This window comes from Rattus rattus, chromosome 8 (assembly GCF_011064425.1).
Source record: "Rattus rattus isolate New Zealand chromosome 8, Rrattus_CSIRO_v1, whole genome shotgun sequence".
In the NCBI taxonomy this organism is placed as follows: Eukaryota; Metazoa; Chordata; class Mammalia; order Rodentia; family Muridae; genus Rattus; species Rattus rattus.
The window spans coordinates 76651244-76676093 of NC_046161.1; the positions used below are offsets into that span (position 1 = coordinate 76651244).

The 24850-nt window shown below is 37.7% G+C and overlaps 1 pseudogene; it reads left to right on the plus strand.

Moving 5' to 3' along the window:
• LOC116908223 overlaps positions 1–13834 on the plus strand; it is a 68512-nt pseudogene extending 54678 nt beyond the window's left edge.
• The last annotated feature ends 11016 nt before the right edge of the window (positions 13835–24850 follow it).

Genomic DNA, 24850 nt, shown 5'->3' on the forward strand with positions numbered 1-24850 from the left:
TGTGGGCATAGACTTAAGACCTTCACCTTAGCTGCTTGGAAGTCAGTATTCAGCTAGAAGTCTTCAGATAAAAATGTAGAACTCGAAGATCCTCCTGCACCATGCCTGCCTAGATGCTGCCATGCTCCCACCTTGATAATAATGCACTGAACCTCTGAACCTGTAAGCCAGGCCCAATTAAATGTTGTCCTTATAAGAGTTGTCTTGTTCATAGTATCTGTTCACAGCAGTAAAACCCTAACTAAGACAGAAGGTTGTGGGGGCCTCCCTAAACAAACACTTATAGAGAGGTATCCAATGCTTAACACTGACATTTTCATTTAAAATCCTATAGCCTTTGGAGTACCATTGTCCACCTACTGAAGGCACTGCTGTTCAAGATAAATTTTCATTATACTTTGTAATTATCATACAAACTACTGAGTTCCCATAGGTTTTTTCTATTTTCTTTTTGTTTTCTTTTCTATTAGTTTTTTTATTTACATTTCAAATGTTATCCCTTTTCCCAGTTTCCTGTCCATAACCCCCCTCTCTCTTCCCCCCACCCCTTCTTCTATGAGGGTGTTCCCACACCCAACCACCTTCAGTTTGGTAGTTTGAATGAGAACGGTATCCATTACTATGTATGTTTTAATATGTGGTCCCCTCTAGGAGGAATAATGTGGAATGGATTAGAGGATATAGTATTGAGAGGTGTGTCACTGGGGGCAGCCTTGAGATTTCGAAAGACTCGGGACCTTTCCAGCACTTCCTGCTTCATGTTTGTAGATGAGAAGGTGAACTCTCATCTGCTGCTCTAGTGCCATGTCTGCCTGACGGTTGCCTGTTCCCTGCTAGGATGATGATGAACTCCTATCCCATTGGAACTGTAAACCCTAACTAAACTCTTTTTTGTCCTCTAAGTTGCCTTGGCCATGGTATTTTATCACAGCACTAATAAGGAATTAATACACTTAGTTAGGTTAACCAATCCTCCCTTCCCCCCTCTCTTCCATTTCCCTCCCCGTCCTTCATCACTCTTTATTTTATCCTTAGCCTCCAATGTTCTTCCACACAATTTTCATATCACATGTGGTCTATTATCCCCTCCAATTATATTTTTAATTGGATTCCAAGACATTAGGTTCACCCGAGTGGGTTTTCATCCACTTTTCATTTTTCTTACCCCCTTCCATGGCCCTTTGTTTCTGCCATTTGACCATACCCATCCATGCTTAAGCCCTTTTTCTTCTAGTATTTCCCCCTAATTTAATTTTACCTGTATTCTTCTATTTCTCTTTCTTAATGCACCCTCCCTCCAGTGGACCTTTTCTAGCTCCCTGGCTTCCTGGTATACTCCAAATTAAAATTCAAAACTAAATTTTTGAATCTCTGACCCACTTGTGAAAGAGAACATGTAAAACTGTATTTCTTGGTCTAAGTAGCCTCTCTCAGTACAATGTCTAGCTGCTTCTCTCTACCTGCAAAATAGAATTCCATTGTGTAAACACACCATATTTTCCTCATCTAAGAATCAGTTGATTCTAGGTTGATTTCAGTTTTCCATTATTGTAAATACAGAAACAGTGAGCAGGAGTATACTAGTGTCTTTATAGTAGACTATAAAGACTGTTGAGTATATGCTCAGTAGTGGTATTACGGAGTCATATGGTAATATTGGTTTTAGATATTTAGAAATCTCCAGGCTGGTTTTTAAGTGGCTTAAATAGTATAAATTCCCACAACACTGTATAAGTGTTTGCTCTTCCCACACACACACAAAATTAAATTAATGTTAATTGATACATAAAAAAACCATAAAAATGGAGATGTTAAAAAAGTACCAGGTGGTGCTTTGATAAATTTATACATTGTATAATGTTTAAAGATATTGTATAGTATTTAAATAAAGTTGGGCACATCTATTCAAACATTTATATACTTATCATTTCTTGTGATGAATACTTTCAAAAACTTTTCTTGCAATTTTTGAAATCTGCAGTAATTTTATTATCTGTTAACAATGGATTAACTGGAAAACCCTGAAATAGACCCATATACCTATAGACACCTGATTTTTGACAAAGAAGACCATATGATGAAAAAGGAAAACATCTTCAACAAATCATGCTGCTCTAACTGGAAATGTACATGCACAAGAGTAAAATAGACCCATATCCACCACCCTGCACAAAACTCAAGTCCAAGTGGATCAAAGACCTCAATGTAAAACTGCATACACTAATCTAACAGAACAGTAAGTGGAGAATGGCCTTGAATTCATTGGTATAGGAGACAACTTTTTAACAGAACATCAATGGCTCAGACTCTAAGATCAACAAGTGATAAATAGGACCTCATAAAATTGAAAATATTCTGTCAATCAAAGGATACTGTCAATAGAACAAAATGGCAGCCTACAGATGAGAATGGACCTATTTATTTTATTTATTTATTTATTTATTTATTTATTTATTTATTTATTTATTTATTTGGTTTGCTCTTTGTGTGGTTCCCCTAACAAGTAGAAGAGGGCTGTCTTGGTCTCTGTTCCTTGTTATTGGATTCCTTTACCCCTACTTGGACTGTCTGGTTGGGCCTCAATGAAAGAGGATGTACCTAGACCTGTTAGGACTAGATGTCCCAGGGTAGAGTGGTCAGAGGGGAGGGAGGGGGGCTCCTCTTCTCTGAGGGGAAGGGGAGGGAGTAATGGGAGAGGGATTTGTAAGGGTTGGGCTGGTAAGAAAGGAGAGAGTGGGGCTGTAATTGTGATGTAAAGTAAACAAAAATTAAAAACCAACAAACAAAAACTTCTCTCGTATAATACACCCTGAACACAGTTTCTACTCCTTCTACTCTTCTCAGCTGTCCACCTCCCCCTTCCTCCAGATCCTCTCTCCCTCTGGTCTCCCATCAAAAAGAGCAGGCCTCCAAGGGACAAAAATAAACAGGACAAAGCAAAATACAATAAGACAAAGCAAAAGCACTCACACCAAAGCTGGACAAAACAACACAAGAGTTGGGTCATGAGTCCCAAAAGCAGGCAAAAAAGTCAGAGATACACCCGCTCTCACTGTTAGGAGTCCCATAAAACCACCAGTCCTGATGTCCTCCATCCCCACTAACTCCTACAGGCTTCCTGCCCCCTCCCTCTTCTGTGGGATTCATAGAGATCCCACCAGGTGAGGGACCCACTACAAACTTCCCATTTAATCTCTCTCTCTCTCTCTCTCTCTCTCTCTCTCTCTCTCTCTCTCTCTCTCTCTCTCTCCTCCACGTTGGCTTGAATCTCTGCCTCTGTGCCTCTCTAATGATGACTAGACAAGGCATTAATCTATGAGCATAACAGAGTATCGATGTTGTTTTGTTTTTTGGGTGTCATTGTTGTTGTTGGGTTGGTTTGGTTTGTTTTAGACAAGTGGTGTTTGGTTCTACCCTAGCTCTCTGGGCTATCTAGTTTCCTGGTTCATGGCCATCCAAGCAGTTTTTGGGTAGGGGCCCGTTCTCTTGCATGGGCCTCAAGAAAAATCAGACATTGGTTGGCTACTCCCATAAATTCTATGCCAGCATTGCCCCAGCACAGCTTGCAGGCAGGGAAGATTGTTGGTCAAAGTTTTTTGACTGGGTCAGTGTTCATGTTACTCTTATGCTTACTCCCTCCCCACTGTCAGTTTGCAGAGAAAGACCCTCTGTCCTAGCTTCATTCTGGGTTGATTGTGCATCACCATGGGACCTTTGATCGATATCTCAATTGAATTCAAACAAATACCTCCACTGGAAGCCTTGCTTGGCTACAAGATAGGCAGGTGAGACTTTATCTTCCATTACTAGGAGTCCTCACTAGGATCACCTTTCAGGAAGATTCCACTGCAAAACTATGAAATGTTTTAGATTTTGCATGTCATTCTTTGGTAAGAGCCATGCCAAAGAATGTCTTCAAATTTTCATGTATGTGTTGCCAAAGCAAACAAACTTTTTAAATTTTCATGTGTATGAAATCATGTAGTACCCATATTTCAATGTTTGGCTTTTATTTTCTTAATAACTAAATGATATTTAGTTCCATCCAAAGCATATGGATTCTTCAAATAAGCAGACAGGGTGATGTTCTTCACTGCATGAGTGACTAGGAAATAATATGCTCTTTAACCTTAACTTTCTTAATTTCTGTGAACTGACAAGTCTTATCTTTAAGATTGGTTAAGGAAATCCACGTGGCAGGAATTCTGACAAGTGAGTGAGAACATGCATTGAGAGTGCATTGGATAGTAACTGCTTTGGACATAAAATTCTATACTGGTATCGTGTTCATTCCTCCTCCACTATTACTTCTGATGATAGGGAAGCAATAGAAAGAAAATGGCTATAAATAGCTTTAAATGTGGTTCAAGCTTGTGACTCACTAATACAGAAAGGTAGAGCCACTAGGCAACTGTTTTCCATCATCCTGTGGTGCTTTGGTGACCCTCCTACCCTGACCAAGAGTACAGTGGACCACATCATCAATAGATCCATATTAGATCCCATGGTAGATAAGAATTCTAAACATGGAACGAACACTGATTAAATGTTCATTGCACATAAAACAAATGATATTCCTTATGCTTGTAAAAAATAGTGTTTGAATTTGAAAATGTCTATAAATATTAATTGACTCTGGTGAGATAGGACATGGTAGACATTGAGGTGAGCGCCTATGCTCTCATGATCATGCTGTTATGTTGTGCATGAATCCGAAGCTCTTTGTGCAGATCCACTTATTGTGATATATTATAAGTGAAATGGTTTAATAGAAAGTTACTAGCACATATTGTTACCAGACTTTCAGTTTTCTGTAGCAGCAGGAACTTGTGTGCAAGATAAAATTTTAATGAGATGGACATTTGAAAATTACAATTATAATATATCATATAGTCTATGATTAAATCATTAAATTATTTTTACATAATAAAGCAAGATAAATACAAGGTCTGGGACTTTAAAATGACAACTAAGAAAGCAAATGTGCTTGCCTTTTACTAAGACCATATTGTAAAACAAATAAATATGTCTGGTAATGTCTATATAGTGCCAACCATTAAAGAACTAATTGACTTGTCTGCAAAATAGAAAAGAGGGAGATGTCAAGAGTGTGATTATCCATGATGTAGATTCTAAGATGCTGGAAGATTTGATATTCACAGAAGGTCTCAGGATTTTTGGCTGATGTTTTAAGATAGGATCTCACTCCAAGCTGATGTGCAACTTACTGGGTAGGTTAAAGGAGCATCAAACTTGTTGTAATCCTTCTGTGTCATCCTCCTCAATCCTGAGATTATAGGTCTGAGCAACTATGAAAGCTCCAAGGTTTGGTTTGTTTGTTTGTGTTTTGGTTTTGCTGTTGTTGTTGTTGTTTTACTAATTTTGATACTATGTGGTAGATTCTCTGTGTCCACTCCATTCCAACTCTTCTGAAATTAATGTCATCTCAGTGTTCTGCTCAGTGGTTTGATTGCCTGGAAAACATCTGACTCCACTATAATGAAAGTTACCGAAGGGCAGGACTTTAATGCCTTCATGAAGTTTCAGGACTTAAAAAGAGGCCTAGGATGAAGTTTTAACGTATGCTCATACCACAGCACTGGTTCTATTTCCAGATAAAATACTGGTATGTTGTCATCCAGAAGGTGCATTACAAGTTATATTACAAGGTACATAAAAGTTATTTTAAAGGAAAACAAGTTAAAGAAGTTAAAAGTAATGTTTCCAAACAAAATAGTCCATCTGTATTTGGAGAGGATAGCCAGAGCCAGGGTGATTCCATGTCAGGCTACAAACTGGCAATTTGGAAGACTAGGCCTACATTTTGTTTTCCAGAAAGGAGAACCCAGATTCAGGAACCTGTGGTCAGCCAATGACAGCTGATGTCAGCTGATCGGAAGACACTATGTCATCTGGCCTGAAGTAAGAATAGGTAGCTAGAATGAGTAAGCAACCTCCTGGGAAGTCTTCAGAGACTAATCAATTGTAGAACTGGTCAGAACCCTAAAGATAGAGCTAACCAATCAAGGCACATACAACCCCCTGGAATTCCCCTAACAATAAAAGTTGGGGCCATGGAGTCTACCAGGGGTCTCCATTCCCACAACTGGAAGATCCCTGAATGCAGGAGATTGAGCCGAATAATCACTCTTTGCTTTTGCACACTATTTGAATCTGGGTGATTCTTGGACCCTAATAGTTTACTGACAACTTAATAATGAATAGTTTTGAGAGGGAAGCAAGCTGAGATATCAATGTTGATTCATACTGACTGTTTTCACTATCACAGTATTTTTTTATGTTGCTCCCCATTCCATTGTGTTTCCTTTCCTGGTTTCTGTAGATAAGGAATGTGTTCTATATGGCCCTATTAATGAAGAATCACTCCCACATAAACAAATATACATGCCAAAGTTCCTTTGAAACAATGTCTTATTCCAAAGAGGATATTTATACTACATTTTGATAGTAAGGAGTCACTACTTTAACATTAGAACTGTTGAATATAAAAGATACATCCGTCTGTAGAGGCTTCCATAACAAAACACTGTAGGCTGGGAAGATTAAACAACAGGAATGTATCAGCTTACCATCTTGGATGCTGGAAATTACAGATTCAGTTTAAGGTAAGGAGTCTGTTTGGCTATCAGAGGGGCATTTTCTTAGTATAGACCTCTTGCTGTCTTTTCACTTAACATGGAGAGAGGAGAGAGAGAGAGAGAGAGAGAGAGAGAGAGAGAGAGAGAGAGAGAGAGAGAGAGAGAGAGAGAGAGAGAGAGAGACCTTTACTTAATGAGCTACCCATTCTATAAGGGATCATTGACTGGCCCCCTACAGGTCCTGCTGATAAATACAGATAGGGAATCAACATATTAAATTGGAGGAGATAAAGTTCTTTCGTTCTTTCGATGGCATATCAGTGGATGTTATTCCATCATTCTAACTACTATTACATACCAGGAAACAAAGCAAAAGAAAAAACTTCCTTCATGAAAACTATTTTACTAAGTTAATAAACTTCAATAATGTAGCTTTTACGAACTTTGTAAAATAAAGACTCAATAAGCAATTTCTAATAACAATCTATCAAGCAATTAATATGCATGAAAGTTTCTTGCTTCACATAAAGTAGGGTGATTACTTTTGAGTGATGTGAGTTTGGTGTCTAGCATCCGCTAAAATAATTAGTAACGAATAAAAATTCATACTCCATTTGTGGGGATTATTTTCTGAAGAGTAATCATTTTTCTAAAATGTTATACAATAATTATTCTTACAATATAGATTGATAAAGAAATATTGGTGTAAGGCTGTAATAATTTTTGATAATATTTCATAATGCACAAAATTTTCCTAAAAATTTCAAAATGAAGTCATAACTTAGCAATAAATCTGAAAAAGTGAAATACGTATTTTATAATTTTAACAATTGGTAAATTTATTAAAGAAATATCTAATAAACCAAAAATAGAATTTGTAGTACTTTTAAGGATAAGTTATCAAATAAAACACAGAAAAAGATAAATATGAAAGAATTCAATATATCATAAGTGAGTAATTTTTATAGATGCATTAGGCACTGAGATACCACTATCTTTTCTAGATACATTTTTAAGAGGGAGGAGGGAAGGAGAGAGAGAGAGAGAGAGAGAGAGAGAGAGAAGAAGAAGAAGAAGAAGAAGAAGAAGAAGAAGAAGAAGAAGAAGAAGAAGAAGAAGAAGAAGAAGAAGAAGAAGCAGAAGAAGAAGAAGCAGAAGTAGCAGCAGCAGCAGCTGTTCTAACAAGACTTGAAAAATAAATCAAGACTGTCAGCATGAAAGGAGAGGCTCATGAACCCTCAGCACTAACTGAGAAGTTTTTGAAAATTAGTGGGTTCTAAGAACAAGAGTTGATTTTAAGGATTTGGTCTCTCATAGGTAACCCATACTCCTCTTGATAGCTATATACCCTTGACTATAGGGAGAACATAAATAAAAATTCCTGTTATAAAAAATAAAATAAAATAAAAACAGGACACAAAGACTGAAGAGAATCTTTATATGTCTAAATGGGATCTGGGAGGAGTGAAGGGGATGAGCAGACAATATGATCAAACTACATAGTATATATGTCTTTATATATGTATGTATATATGCACGTATCTATTAAGTTCTCAGAGTTAATATAATATTATTTAAAAACTTCTCATATTTCTAAATAAGTGACTCCTAATAACATTTTGATATTATTAATTAATATTTATTGTAAGAGTTCACTATGCTATTTTGGTTTTGCTTATAGATCAATAGTTTTAGTAACTTCAACAGGCACTAAATTTGTAACAAGTATTTATTTTATTATTTGGGTTCATGCTTTTAGAGATTATGCATGGTTTTAAAGCCTAATTACTGAAGACTGTGGATATTAAAATATAGATTCTAGAAGAGATGGCTGAGGCAAGCCAAATAAAGTATGACATTTATATCTACAATGTATGGAATAGTCAAAATTGCAAATATATATATATATTTTCTGCTTTGACAATGTTGACTAGAAAACCCAATGTAACTTGTTAGGGGATACTGGGATCTCACACAAATGTGGTTGGATCACAACAGGTCATATATCTACACTGAATTTTCAGGTGTTATAAGCACACATTTAAAAATCCTTATTATAAGAAAATGATTCAACTTATTTTGGAGGCTCCAGAATTACTGTCTCAGTAGATAAAAGAACAAGCTAGAACTTTTCTGATTAGATCATTTCAATTTGAGCAGCAAATTAGTATTATAAATGACATCTAGCTGATGCCTACATAGAGCTTTCTCTACTGCATGCTAGCACCTTTGATACAGGAGTGTACTCTGTAGTCTAACAAATGAGAAATGTAAACGCCATGCCATCCACAAAACCTTTGATCTACAATGATATCCAACATGCAAGAAATGCTAGGACAAAAATAGAACAAAGCTTATCGGGGTAACCAACTAATCCTTGATTTGAATTAAGCCTCATTCCATGAGATGTAACCCATAATTTACAATGCTTGGGTGACCAAGAACTAGAGACTATTAGATAGTCCAGGCACCGAGAGGTAAACCAAATACTACTGTTCTAAAAGAATAAAAAGAGCAATAAAATGACTCTTAATGACATTCTACTATACTTATAGATGTGTACTTTCCTCAGTCATCATTGGAGAAGCTTCCTTCTACAGCAGATGGGAGCAAATACAGAGACCCATAACCAGACATTGTGTAGAGCATGAAAGACTTTGGAACCCTTGTCTGTGAAGGAGATGTCTCCATCAAATTCCTCCTGCCAGTTCTCAGGGAAACTGTGTAGAAAGATGACAGAAAGAATGTAATAGCCAGAGGAGATATAGGACATCAAGAAAACAAAGCCCTCTGAATCAACGGGAGTGATGCATACATGAATTCACAGAGACTGAGGCAGTGTGCACAGGGTCTGCATGGGTCTGCTCAAGATATTCCCTAGAGATGAAAGAAATGGAGGCATGGACCCACCTCTAACCCAGAAGCTATCTCCAAATGATAGCCAATTGCAGATGGAAATTTAATTTTCTTCAATGGAGTCTTACTGGAGGGGAAAACTATTTTTAAGGCTAGGATGTACATACCCAATATAAAACAAACTCAACAGCATCTTTAAAGGTTACTTACCAACCCAACCACAAAACTTTCCTAAAATTTATCCTATCTTCAAATAATGTAAGCATGGGGGAGCACAGACTTAGGGAACAGCCAATCAATAATCAGCCCATGGACAAGCACCAATCCCTGACACTATTAATGATACTCTGTTATGCTTGCAGACAGGAACATGTGGTCATCTGAAAGACTCCACCCAGCAGCTGACTCAGACAAATAAAGACACCCACAGCTAAACAGTGGATGGAACTAGGGGACTCTTATGGAAGAATAGGAGGAAGGATTGTGTGTCCCAAAGGGAATAAGAACTACACGGGAAGACCAACAGAGTCAACTCACCTGGACCCTTGGGACTTGCAGAGTCTGAACTGGCAACCAATGAACATACACATGGTGGTCGTAGGCCACCCCGTATACATGTGCAGATATGCAGCTTGACCAACATGTGGGTCCTGAACAGCCTACGGTCATCCCAAAGCTGTTGCCTGTGCATGGGATATGTTCTTCTGGCTGGACTGTCTTATCTGGCCTCAGTAGGGATGAAGCACCTAGCTTTGCAGAGACTTGAAGTGCCAGAGTAGGAGGGATACAAATGGGGGTGGATGAGTTGGGTGGGATGGGTGGGGGGCCCCACCCGCCCAGAGGAGAAGGGAAGGAGAATGGGGGAAGTACTGTGGTAGGGGTGACCAGGAGGGGACAGTAAATAGGATGTAAAGTGAATAAGTAAAAAAATTAAATTAAATTAAAATTTTTAAAAAAGTATCCCAGCCTTATATTGTAATATCAGGACATTTTCATTTAAAAAAAACCTAGCTTTTAATTTTATTTTGTTTTTATTTTATTTATAATTTTTTTCTTTTTACCCTACAGGTCTTCTGTGTATATATTATGGTTTCCAGTTTAGTATTTTTATGGAACTTTTGAGTGTGCAAATGAGTGTGTGTCTGTTTCATGTGCATTTCTTGGGCTCTTTTCCTTCTGTTTGTTTTGTCTTACTATGATGTGTTAGTTTTTATTTTATCTTATTATATTATATTTTATTATTATCGCTTACAAACCTGTTTGTTTGCTAATGAAAGGAAAGTGTGGATCTTGATGGTAGAAGAGGTCAGAAGAAACTGAGTAGAGTAGATAGAGAGGAAATGGTAATCAGAATACCTTAAGATTCTAAGAGAATCTTAGAGAAAAACTATTTTCAGTAAAAGAAAAAAGGTATTATATGATATTTTATATTCAACTAAATCGACAAAAATTCAGGTTATATGTTATACTTACATGTAAATTTGTGAGCAATATTTTAAATACACAACAGTTATGGAATATATTACTAACCCTTCACAATAACTTAGAGTGTGAATAGGTTATATTAGCCAACAAATATACTTTCTAGGCTTTGTGAGGAGTAGCAGCTGTATTCGTCAATGACTTTATTACTTACTGGATAAATAAAGTGATAGCTAGAAGCTAAAAAGAACCCAGATGTCTCTCAACAGAGGAATGGATACAAAAAAGGTGGTACATTTACACAATGGAGTACCACTCAGCTATTAAAAATGACTTCATGAAATTCTTAGGCAAATGGATGGAACTAGAAAATATCATCCTGAGTGAGGTAACCCAGTCACAAAAGAGCACACATGGAATGCACTCACTGATAAGTGTATATTAGCCCAAAAGCTCAGAATACCCAAGATACAGTTCACAGACCACATGAAGCTCAAGAAGAAGGAAGACCAAAGTGTGGATACTTCAGTCCTTACTAGAAGAAGAGGGAACAAAATACTCAAAGGAGGAAATTCAGAGACAAAGAGTAGAGCAGAAACTAAAGGAAAGGCCATCCAGAGACTGCCCCACCTGGGGATCCTCCCCATATACAGATACCAAACCCAGTCACTATTGTGGATGCCAAGAAGCCCATGCTGACAGGAGCCTGATATAGCTGTCTCCTGAGAGGCTCTGCCAGAACCTGACAATACAGAGGTGGATGTTCACAGCCAACCTTTGAACTAAGCACAGGGTCCCCAATGGAAGAATTAGAGAAAAGACTGAAGGAGCTGAAGGGGTTTGCAATCCCATAGGAAGAACATCAATATCAACCAACCAGAGACCCCAGAGCTCCCAGGGTCTAAACCACCAACCAAAGTGTACACATGGAGGGACCCGTGGTTCCAGCCACATATGGAGCAGAGGAAGGCCTTGTAGGATGTCAATGGGAGGAGAGGCCTTTGGTCCTGTGAAGGCTCGATGCTCCAGTGTAGAGGAAGGCCAGGGTGGGAAGGCAGGAGTGAGTAGGTGGGTGGGTGAGCATCCTCATAGAAGCAGGGGGAGGAGGAGGGGATAGCCGATTTACAGAGGGGGAACCAGGAAAGGGAACAACATTTGAAATTTAAATAGATGAAATATCCAATAAAAATAAAGCAATATCAATTATCAAACAAGTAAAAGTTATAAGTAAGATGCACAGTATTAGAAGAGACTTAAGCCAAATTTTTGATCATAATAAATCCTAGAAAGAAAGGTTACTCATGAAAAAAATCAACACATGACGTTATAGTTAAAGTTAAGATTCTTGAGCACAGTTTAATGTATATGGCGAAGTGAAATTTTTCTAGGAGAAACACATTCTCACTATTTCTGTTTAGATAGAAAAGCTACCTTCTGGGCATAGTGGAAGCCACTGCTTTCTCTGCACAGATATGACTCAACTAGACCTAGCTGTGGACCCTGAAACTGTGAGTGTGTGACACCTATGTGTCTTAGAATCCACTCACGGACTCACACGCTCTCACCCAGGAAACTAACCTCTTGCTGCCAAATATCCTGCTCTTAGGGTGCAAACAATCTCTGACCATCGCCATTTCTGTCTCTAACCCTTCCTCTCCTTCCTCATTTTAGCTCCCAGTCAGTTTCAATTTCCTACTTGTCACATGCTTACCCAGTGCTCTCTAGGATTTCTTTGCCTCATCTGCTCACTGTCAACCTCTAGACAACTTGTTCTCAGTGTTCTGGCTGTTAGGCTTTTACATAGTAAAGGTGACTTTAGATTTTATGAAGAGTAATGGTTTTATTTTACTCTTTTAAATTCACTAAATTGTGGGCTTAGTGATTTGTGACACTACTATACTTGTTTTCTCATACTTGTTTACACGTGCAAAAATACACAAACACACACACACACACACACACACACACACACACACACCACTCACAACACACACTCGTCTCCACTTACAAGGTAAATATTACCCTACCAACCATTTGCCTTAATTTCCTATTCTTTGGCCAACATTCTACCTCACAGATCCACTTCTATATTCTCAATTGATTCTTATAGTTAGTTTTTGTCATCATAATCTGATCACTATATCAATAATTCCTAAGATTTATTCACTATCTCTGACACATGTATCAGTTCTAACTGAACTCAGAAACTAGTCGCAATAAACACATTTATAATATTGGATATCATCCTGGTTAAGTCTTCCAGAATCTGTTCATCATTACAATAAATTAGGAAGATCGACAGAATTTTGCCATGTTAACGTTAGAAATGAACTTTGAGTCTCAGAAACCCAAAGGGGATTGAAGGAGGAGGACAACACGCCTGAGAGCACCCGGTTAGGGTCACGGTTGCCACCGTCATGCCAGGGATAATGGAGCTGCCGACTGCTGGGGAAAATGGAGCTGCCAACTCTGGAAGAGCTAAACGTTGAGGAGGTTAAAGTCAGCTCAGTGCTTAAAGGTGCTGCCCATCACTATGGACCTCGGTGAGATAAAACCACTAAGGAGTTCATGCTGTGCCTCTGGGAAGAGAAGTACCCTAGGCGCTCCCTGAAGGAGGACAAGCTGGTCAACGGCTGTGCACTGAATTTCTTCAGGCAGATAAGGAGTCACTGTGCCAGCCTTTCACAGAGTATTGGACTTGCCTTGATTATTCCAACATGCAGTTATCTCAACACTGCTGCAAAGAGCAGGCAAAGTTTGACCATGGTGTTTTGGACAAACTGGGCTGGGTGAGGCCTGACCTCGGGCAGTTGTCTAAGGTCACGAAAGTGAAAACAGATTGCTCTTTGCCAGAGAGTCCTTATCACTCAAGAGCAAGGCCAGAGCCCAGCCATGTGATTGAAGGGGATCTGAAACCTGACAAGCATGGTACCCGCTTTCTTTTCTGGACCATGTAAAAATGGATCCATGTTCCACACTTGGTCACCTCGGTCATGTACCCAGACGACAGACAACGAAAGCACCCACGCCGATCTAGTGTTCTTTCCTGGATCACAGACATTAAATTAAAAAGTTAATTTATGTGACTTGGCTGTTACTCTAGACATTGCCTATCCATTAAAAAATTTTAAAGGAAGAAAAAGAAAAAAGAAATGCATAGTAAAATAGCTCAAAGAAGCTTTTAGAAGCTGTGTAAACAACTGATAAAACATAGCCTTTGGATGTTTTAAGAGATTATACAAAAGGAGGATTTAGTTGATCAAAGGCAATGCATTAACTTGGAAGAGAATCATTGAGCGATTTCTTAGAATTCCAAATGCCAAGATCCAAGCCTGTGGCTTTGAAGCTCACTGTGGGTATTGGAAAAGATACAACAAAGGGGAGGTTGACCAAGTTTCAAGGTATGCAGGATCTGAATCTGTTGAGACTTAATGGATCTACATAGAGAGATCTCTATGGTTGAAGAAATAGGCTTCTAAGGGTTATATGTTCTGCAACAGTGAATAACTTTGCCTGTAGAGACAATACCATTATTAATCTATACTATGTTTCTGTTTTGCTAAATACTAGAACTTCTTGAAGTGCCATGGAGTAGATGGGGACATTGTTCTTAAAATCTTATTATGTCACACTATTCCTGGGAGACATGAACAAACATTTACTCTCTTCAAACAGGGAACTGATGACAGACCAAGGTAGGGACACCGCCAAGGTCTGTTGAATGTCTTGGTAAACCGATGATTTTTATTTGGACTACTTAATAAACTAAGGATGAGAGGTCACTTACTGATGCAACCAAGACAGCTGTAATCACCCAATCTTAACCAAATATGGATGTCACGTCACAAAATCTAGAAAACTAGAGCACGTTGCACAGGAAGCTCAACAGATTAACGCTATCTATTCCAGGGAGCTCAGATGGCCTCTGCTTCTTCCAGGCCGCTTGGCCAACCTGAGGCTCTTCTAGGCAGCTCTACTTGTCTGAGAATCTTCTAGGTAGCTTGAATTGTCTGAGAGTTATCCTCAGGACTCTTTCTAGTCTTAAAGATCTTCTCTGTGGGATAGAATGTTTCATCTCCCCTTAGAACATCCTCTTGTTTCATCTACTTGTAAACATTGAATGTCTGGATGAGAGAACGCCAAGGTGAAAAGTTTCAAAGTAGAAAAAAAAACAGTACAACCAAACCCAAAAGGAGTTTATCTTTGAAATATAGATCTGATCAATGAATCTTCAGATTTGAGAAACTACAAAGTAATAAATTCCATAGAAGATCAGCTGAGGAAGAGGGCGACCCCATAGGAACACCAGTAGTCTCAACTAACCTGAACCCCAGTGATCTCTCAAGACAGTGAGACACAAACAAGGCAGCATATACCAGCTGATATAGGCACCCAACACATATACCGCAGAGGACTGGCCTCAGTGAGAGAAGACACACCTAACCCTCAAGAGACTTGAGGCCCCTAGGAGTGGGAAGTCCTAGTGGGGTAAGGGTGGGGCTGGGGTTGGGACATCCTCTTGGAGACGGGGAGGAGGTATGGGATGAAGAACAGTCAGAGGTCAAACTGGAAGAGGCATAGTGACTGGACTTTATAAAAGATATAATAATAATAATAATAATAATAATAATAATAATAATAATAATAATAGTTCATCTACTCAGCATAGATGTTTGGGAAATTGGTAAGCTGTATCTTCATATTTGTTTTGTATTTTTGCTATAACTATTGGTTATAAGTCTCTATGACAAGTGAAATGTATTCTCTTTTATCTCTGAAAATCCCAAGACTGGGTCACATAGATATAAACTCAACATTTCAAAACTCTGGATCCCTTTGGCAAAAGTCCCTTCCCTTCTTCCCTCCATCATCTTCAGCTGTGACTACATCACTTTGACTGACACTTTAGTCATCACATTGTCTTCTCCCTGGCATCAAACTTGTTTTTTTTTTTCTCTTCTAAGGACATTTAGATAGATGATAGATAGATAGAAATATATATTACATAATATTGTATGTATACAAATATGAGTGCATATACATACATATGCATATATAGCTCACTAAGATAATGCACCATAATCCTCACATGTCAACATGCTTAGTTCGATCACAACTACAGTCAATATGGCCATATAAAGTAGCACAATTTTCAAGGTCTACATGTGGATCTCTAAGCACCAAAGTTCAGCATGATTATTCACAGGATCTACCAAGGTACATCACCAAGGTACACCCATGTGTTACCAGCATAGGAGAGCATTGTCAGGTACCAATAAGAGGGTAGATGAACAACAGTGCCACTGGCAATATGTCTTACTGTGCATATTGTCATCCTTCATGAAGTATTCTATCTTGATGAAATGATATTTTTCGTTTTATGTATTTAATCCACCAGGCAAATTTTCCATTAACCTCTGTATTCCTTTCTTCTGCCCTTTCTTTTGCATCTTCTTCCTCTTTTAGTACTACAAGTCCAAATTCCCCACATTCCTTAGGATGTTCTCTGCCATTTCCCTCAAATACTGCTCTGGTCTCTAACTTCTCTGCATGTATTACTATCTATAGCTACAGACTCATGATTTGACATTTCTGATGTCTATTTTATTCTTTTCAAAAGTTCTCCATTGGGATATATTATAGAACCAAGTTGAATGTTATATCTCATTTTGGAGAAACTCAACAAATATAACAGTATTTGTTGGCGAAAATTTCTTAGAAGATATGCTAAGAGTAACATGGAGACTTAAGAGTCCATGATCATGAAGCATTTTATTAAAATATGCCATATGCCATCTTAGACTCTATAATAACATAATAGCAGTAAATGTAATGAAATAGTTAATGCTACAATCTTAATTTTTAACAGGGTTGTTCAAGAAAAGGAATTTGATATGCAGTTTTTAATGGCATACTTATACATAGATGTAGTAATTATCACAGATGTTAATATAAGATTAAAATTGAACACTATTATTCATAAGAATAAATTTATTATAGAAAGTAAGGCCGTTACCCCCATATGGCACCATAGGCCTTAATGTTTATGAAGCTGTTTTCCACAGAACTCCACAATAACTACTTGGTGCAAATTTTAGAAAAGTGGTTTATTTTTGGACCATCGAGAGTTTAGGGTAGATACTGAGCCATGAAATTTGATCTGAGTGTAATATACATAAAACCAGGCTTTAGGGCCTCCAGGGCCTAAGTTTCATTTGTTCAGGATACTTTCCCCATGAAATGCCTTCACTTATAGCTAGAGCCACAAAAATGCAGTAATAAATTGCTGGAGAGAACAGTTACTAAACAAATATTGTTCAACGTCTTCAACACTTAAATGAGACACTTTCACGATGATAACGAAATGGCATCCAAGTCTAAATATAGATTTTGATTTTCATTATTTACTAGAAGCACATAAAAGTCATTTTAGAAAAAAAAGCTTTATTTTATAACACAGTAAACATAAAATGAATTCTCAATACACTCCCTCTATAACTCTTAAAAATAATCACTGGTCCTGAACTTCATAATTTTATTCAAAATTATTATTTTAATAATTTTAATCCTCTCAAAATATAATAAAACTACTTTGTGATTCTTGTAAAAACTATAATTACATAGCACATTTTTCTTCAAGTTAAATATTCCAACTATTTAAATGGCCTTTTCTCTTATTATCTAATAGATCTTCAAAGCACATTGTTGATTGTAACAACAATGAACAGAATCTGTGGAAGATTTGGTTCTATAATGGCCTAATTCTAGAATTAGAGTACATGAAATGATGGAAAATACAAAGGAAATTATTGTGGCTATTGGGACCAGAAAGACAGCTCAGTGATTAAGAGTACCAGCTGCCCTTCTAGAAGACCCAAGTTTAATTGGTATCACCCATATGACAACTCACTACCATATGAAATTTCAGTTTTGGGGACCTTTCCTCATCTCCACAGGCACCAGGCATGAAAATGATGCAAAGAAAAATACATCCTAGCAAAATAACCATAACATTAAATAATAATATATGGGTGCCTACAATACCCAAAATAAGAAGATTCTATAAGTGGCCAAGAAAATATTATTTTGAAACTTAGAGAGTCACAAAACAGATGCAGAACACAGTCTTAGGACATTAGCTATCGACTGTATTTTCAGTATCATAACAATCAGAAACATAACAATCGGAAACCCTCCTCATGCCAAATGGCCTCAAAATTATAGCCATGATTTTTTCTTTTTTTATTGGATATTTTTTAATTTTCATTTTTTCAGACATTTTTATTGGATATATTTGTTCATTTACATTTCAAATGTTACTCCTTTTCCCAGTTTCCTGTCCATAAGCCCCCTATCCCCCTCCTCCTCCTCTTCTTCTATAAAGGGTATTACCCTCCCCATCCACCCTCTTTTACCCCACCCCCAACATTCCCTTGCACTAGGGGTCCAACCTTGGCAGGATCAAGGGCTTCTCCTCCCTGGTGGTACCCAACAAGGACATCCCTCTACATATGCAGCTGGAGCCATGTATAGTCTTTGGGTAGTGGTTTAGCCCCTGGGAGCTCTGGTTGGTTGGCATTGTTGTTCTTATGGGGTTGCAAGCCCCTTCATTCTTTCAATCCTTTCTCTAATTCCTCCAATGGGGGTCCCATTCTCAGTTCATTGTTTTGCCGCTAGCATTCACCGCTGTGTTTGACATGCTCTGGCTGTGTCTCTCAGGAGAGATCTATATCCAGTTCCTGTCAGCATGCACTTCTTAGCTTCATCCATCTTATCTAGTTTTAGTGGCCATATATGTATGGGCCACATGTGGGGCAGGCTCTGAATGGCCAATCCTTCAGTCTCTGCTCTAAACTTTGCCTCCATATCCACAAGTATAAAGTGCTGTATACATATAATACGTCAAAGAGTAGCCTATTATAATGCATCAGCTAAGAAAGAACTTCTTGCTAACCAAAAGAAATGAGAGCTTGATGAAATCAAAATATAATTACTCAGTACTTAAATGTATTAATATACACAACTTTAGAGTCTTTTTAAGATTTTATTCAAGTTAACTGTAAAAGGAAATTTTCATGTTTCTTTTCATAAATTAGATAATAAATTATATTTTGATGTTAACCTCTAACCAACATGCTGTTTGAATATATTCAATTATAACTCAATTCTAGCATAATTCTTAAGCCAAATCTTGCTTTCAAAACAGAGTGAAGCTTAAACATTCAATTAAACCATGTTGCTTGACTGTTTTCCTTGTATGCTAACCATGCAACTCTTAACACCTGAGTAGACATCATAGGCTGTAGACAAATAAAAAGAGTGGAACCCAAGTATTGAGATCTCTTACCATGAGTTTTGAAAAGCAAACAAATTTAGCCATTGACTCTTTGCTACAAATAAGTCAACAAATATATGTATCATTCCTACATAGCTAAAATAATGAAAACAATGTATTAATCATATCCATCTCTCACTTCTGTCCTTCCACTTTTCCACCAGGACTTCCCATTGCATCTCCCTCTCATGTCCTATTTTTTATAATTTGTGATTAATTAATGAATTTTTAAGCCATTGAGTCTAATCAGTGCTGCCCTTGTGAACATGGCACCAATAATCTACGAGTGCCTGGGGAACCTAACAGTGACCACACTCCTGAAGAAAATAAACTCCTCAACTGTTACCAATGGCCAAGGGCTCCTCAGCTAGAACTATGAAAGCTAAGTCCCATCTAGAACTATGAAAACTAGCTAGAATATAGAGCTTCTTGGTCAGTGCATGATTGATTTCTCTGTGTCTTGTAACCAAAGTAAGTGATGTATTCAACAATAGGGTCTTGCTATCTAGTTATGGTGGGCAACAAGAGAAATAGCAATAGCCTATAAAAGTATCTTTTATTCACTCAATCTAATTGTTGTCTCAGAGGTTTATTGCTAAATAAGTTCATCCTGTCTAGGTCTTTCTGAACTCTGGCTGGCTGGTTCAACTCAGCTGTTCTAGTTCAAACTCCTCTACAAGCTGACTGATTCAATCAGGATTCTCTCAGTTTCTCATTGAATTGTTCTTTTGGCCTTAAACTAACCCTGGCAATTTGTTCTAGTCTTCAGGCTCCTTCTTATTCTCTGGCTTCAATTGCCTCTGATGACCTGTCCTGAACTGCATGAACTCAACTTTTCTGCCCTGCACTCATTGCACTCACTCCCAAATGACTCATTCTTTCTCTCTCTGCTGCTCTTAAATAGCTTCTCTTTCCTGTGCTTATTTCCTGAGAGTTGGGCTGAGAGTTCTGTAAAATCTTTCTCTGATTCATCACTTTGTCTGTCCCTCAATTACATATCAATTTCAAATATGACTGTTTCTTTACGCAAACTAATTTTTTCTTAAACGTGCATCCTAAGGGTGTGTCTGTATTCCAGCCAGAGAGATTAAAGCTGTGTGGTACCTGCATTCCAGCTGCATCACACAGACCTAGAAGTTCTTTGGATGTAGTCAGAGCAGCCATGTTGCTGGATTAAAATTTCTTTACATCAGCCTGTACAGTTTTGAGCACCTTCAGGGAACTCTCTGACAATAACTCATAGGTACTGAGATTTTATTAGGTTAAAAACATACAGGTTATATTCAGACTATTTTTAATTTTTCTTTTCTTTTTGATATGATAATATAATTACACCAATGTCCCTTCTTTTTATTAACTCCAAAACCTACAATATACTCACTCCTCTTAAAACAACCAAGACAAAAATAGTTCACATTCTCTCCCTCTTCGGAGGATCCTAGCTTCAAATTTTCAGACACATGTACCCTAGACTCTAGGACCTAGACGAACTGTAGAACCAGAAGAAAGGAGACAATTGATAGGGGAGGAGGGAAGGAGAACACTAGATGAATATGAGATGATCAAAAAAATGAGATAAAAGGAAGAAGTGCTCTAATTTGGAGAGGAGGAGATAAATATAGAACAAGGAGAGGATAGGGTAAAATAACAGTAAGGAGGTCTAAAAAATGTTCAAGGAATACTACTATTAACTATCTACCTAAAATAAAACCCACAATACATATACGTTTGCATATAAATATAGTTTAAATGAAAATTTCTCTTCTGGGCTGACAATGCTCCCTCCAAGAGCAAAGACCGTCTAACAAAAACACCAATATCAGACCATGATAAACTCTTTAAAAATGTTTTAAATGCATTAAAAACTGGTTGGGTTTCATAAGGTTTCTTCCTACATCCTTAGTCTTGTTTATTCCACCTATCCCAGCTTTAAGCTTCAGCTTTCAGTATTTTTACCCACATTTTCATATCACATATATTCTAGGCTATCTTTCTACTACAGTTTTAACCTGGGTTGCAAGATCAAAGGTTTCGAGAGAAAAAGAAAGCATATCAATATTTTAGAAGACAGAAGACTGTTAGAGTCTTGGAATCATCACAAAACCACTCAGACACCAAATCTGAGCCAAATAGGAATGTTTATTGAACACTGCACCCCGAGACTGATCTATTAAGGCTGAAGACTAGACTCAAGCTGGTTGTGACCTTGAGCTAAGATATTATACAGTTTTAAGCCAAAATTCCACAAATATTCTTGCCAAGTTATTCCATGAATTGAAATTTAAAGATAGAGGATTTCCTTAGAAACATGTCTTTCTTGTACATTTATCCTATTCCTATTGGTTGGGGTATTCCACTGTGGCCAGGGACAAGCCTTAACTAACATTCACGTCTTAACTTGCCAACCAGGATGTCAGTTACCCACATTCATGTCTTTTTCTGCCAAGCAGGATGCCAGTTCTCAGGGAGGTCTTGGAAATTAAAATTTACTTGATCCCTATTCAAAATAGAAGTCTTAGTCCAAATAGCTTCTTATATTGGTGCAGATCTTTCTTTTATGTTAGAGTTCTTTCCAGGGGCAACTCATAAAGGAAAGAAATCATAAAGCCTTATACATAGGTGAAGGAAGTGATGCCTGGAGGTTTGTTCTGGTCCAAGTTTATTGTGGCTAACTATACAAAACAGTTCTAACTGACTTCTATTGTGATTGGTTTCCAAGAACACCAAAACATAGAACATCCTAATAACTTCAATAACAACATATGAGAAAGTTTCCTTAGTAACAGCACAAAATGGCAGGCTAGACAGGTAACAGTTACCAAGGCCTTAACATTTTGCTTAGTTGTAATGTAGACCCATAGAAAAGGGCAACTAAAATGCGCTGGGAAGCCAGAATTCTGAAACAGTAATGCAAGAGCTCAAGAGACAAGTACCTTTAACATAGACAGTTAATGGGACAGAGAATGTGATGAAATATAATATTTTACATAAGAATTAAAAGTAGCACCAAAATTATAAAAATGGTTTGAAAACAACCCTCTTCAAAAGAAATAATACAGTATTTCATCTTCTGTGCAAGTACCTAAGTTAGTATTTCTTTTTCTTTTTTGGTAAAAGATGCTAAGTATATTTTTGAAAGATTGATTAAGATGTAATTCTGTATCCTAGAAATTATCCATTGATGGTTCAGTCTGGGAACCCCCAAAGGCCCAGGTTAGTTGACATCCTGAGACTGAGCTACCAACAAAAGAGTGAGCATGGGCTGGACCTAGCCACCCCATCCCCCCCTTACCCCAAGCACATGTGTAGCTTGGTCTTCATGCAGGACTCCCAACAACTGGAGCAGGGGTGTCCCTAAATTTGTTGCCTGCCTGTGAATCCTGTTCCTCCAACTGGGTTGCCTTGTCTGCCCTCAGTGGGAGAGTATGGTTTGTCACCTCAGAGAGGAAGGAAAGCAAGGAATCAGGGGGGGAAACTATGTGAAGGAGGTACTCAAGGGAGGGGAGCTGATATTGGGATGTAAGTAAATAAATAAATTAATAAAAAAGAAAGTATCCATTGAAACTAATTTAAAACTGAGAGAGTTATATAAGCATTATAATTTTAACTATCTATGATCTACCCTTCCAAATCCCACCACTTTCATGTCTAAAATACCTTCAGATAAGTCTCTCTCTATAGAACTATCTAATACAAAAATTTCAAATCAATTGATTCATGGAGCATGTGCCATTTCTTCATCATTTCTTTCAGTCAGCTTGATGTCCTGAGAGTCATCCATCCTGGCACATACACAAATACTCCAATCTTTGTGGCTGTAAAATGCACAGACCTTATTTGCATATCTACTATTTTAGGGGCATGAAGAACCAATTATTATATAAGTGCACATGTGAATGTGTTAATAGACCTTTGGCTGTGATGAACACTGCTATGAACATTTGTATGTTTTTTCCATGTAGATGAATAATGCTTCATTGCCCAGGTGTGTAAGCAGGAGTAAAAATCCTGGGGCTTATAATAATCTCTTGTTTATCCTTTTACGGCTACTATTTTCAACCATATTTCATCTATATGAGCAATATATGAAATTTTTAATTTCTCCATATCTTCACTAATGTTTTTCATCTGTCTTTTTTATTACAGATATCATGGTTGGTAAGAAGTAAGATTTTCTAATGATTGTAAATTTCATTTGTGTGTGTGTGTGCGTGTGTGTGTGTGTGTGTGTGTTTTAGGTTGTATCAAGAATTCTCTATCTTAAAAGATTTCACAAATACAGAGGTATTAAACAACAAATGATAAAATGAATACATAGAACTTTACTTTTCTCTGATCCAAAAATTCTGGGAGTTAAACACATGTAGTTTAAGCAAGTGGAAAAAGTTCAACCAAAAGGATCTAAGGATGAGACATCAAGCACTCACCAGAAATACAGTCCAGAATGTGTTCAACATATGTGTCTCCTCCCCATACTCGCACATTTTTCAAAAATCTTCATACTGTCTTATTTTGCATATAAAATATCAAGTAGTTATTATCATATAATTTAAGATAACCTATAAAACCATAGCTAGGCACAGTGATATATACCCATAATTCTAGCACCAAGGAATCAGAAACTGGAGACAGAAACTCAAGGTCAAGCCTTCCTCACCTCAAAAAGAGAAATCAGACAATGTACAAAAGAGTCAGAATTGATAGAAAATATTATAAGAAGAATAAAACTTGCAAAATAAAAAATAGTAAATTATACCTACCATTAATATCCTCAGACTGACAAGACTCACTGGCGATACATTCAGAAAATAAAACATTTTTTTCTATCAAGGTAAATGAGAAAACATAAAACACTCAGTTAATGGTTTGGAAGGAATTGAGAAAAATGTTTAAATGATGCAAAATGTAGGAAAATTTATTTGTGTATTTTTTAAATGTATGAGTATTCTATCTGCATGTATAACTACATACCAGAAGAGGGCATCAGATCCCTTTATAGACGGTCATGAGCCACAAGGTGGTTGCTGAGAATGGAACTCAAGACCTTTGGAAAAACAGCCAATGCTCTTGAAACAATTCCCTTCACAAAAGCCACCAAAAAAAAAAAATATCTTGGGGTAAGTCTAATCAAACAAGTGAACCCCCTGGAATGTTCTAGAGACCTGGGAGTTGAGAAACTCTCAGGACTCAAAGGGAGAGAGAGACCTTAGATGAAATGCCCTACAGTGGTGAGAGGGAACTTGTAGAGCCCACGTCCAGCAGAAAGACAGGGCTCAAGTAGAGGATGGGGTTGCCATCCCCTAGTCAAAACTCTGACCCATAATTCTTCCTGTCTGAAAGAACTGCCGGGACATAAATGGAGAGGAGCCTGAGGAAAAGGAGGTCCAACAGGAGGCCGGAAGTGGGATCCAGCTCAAGAGAAGGCCTCAAGGCCTGACACAATACTGAGGCTATGGAGCGCTCACAGAAAGGGACCTATCATGACTGCCCTCTGAAAGACACAATAAGCAACTGAAAGCATCAGATGCAGGTATTTTCACCCAACCAATGAACAGAATCTGCTGACCCCTCTGGTTGATTCAGGGGAAAGATGGAGGAAGCTGAGGAGGAGGGTGACCCTGTAGGAAGAACAGAAGTC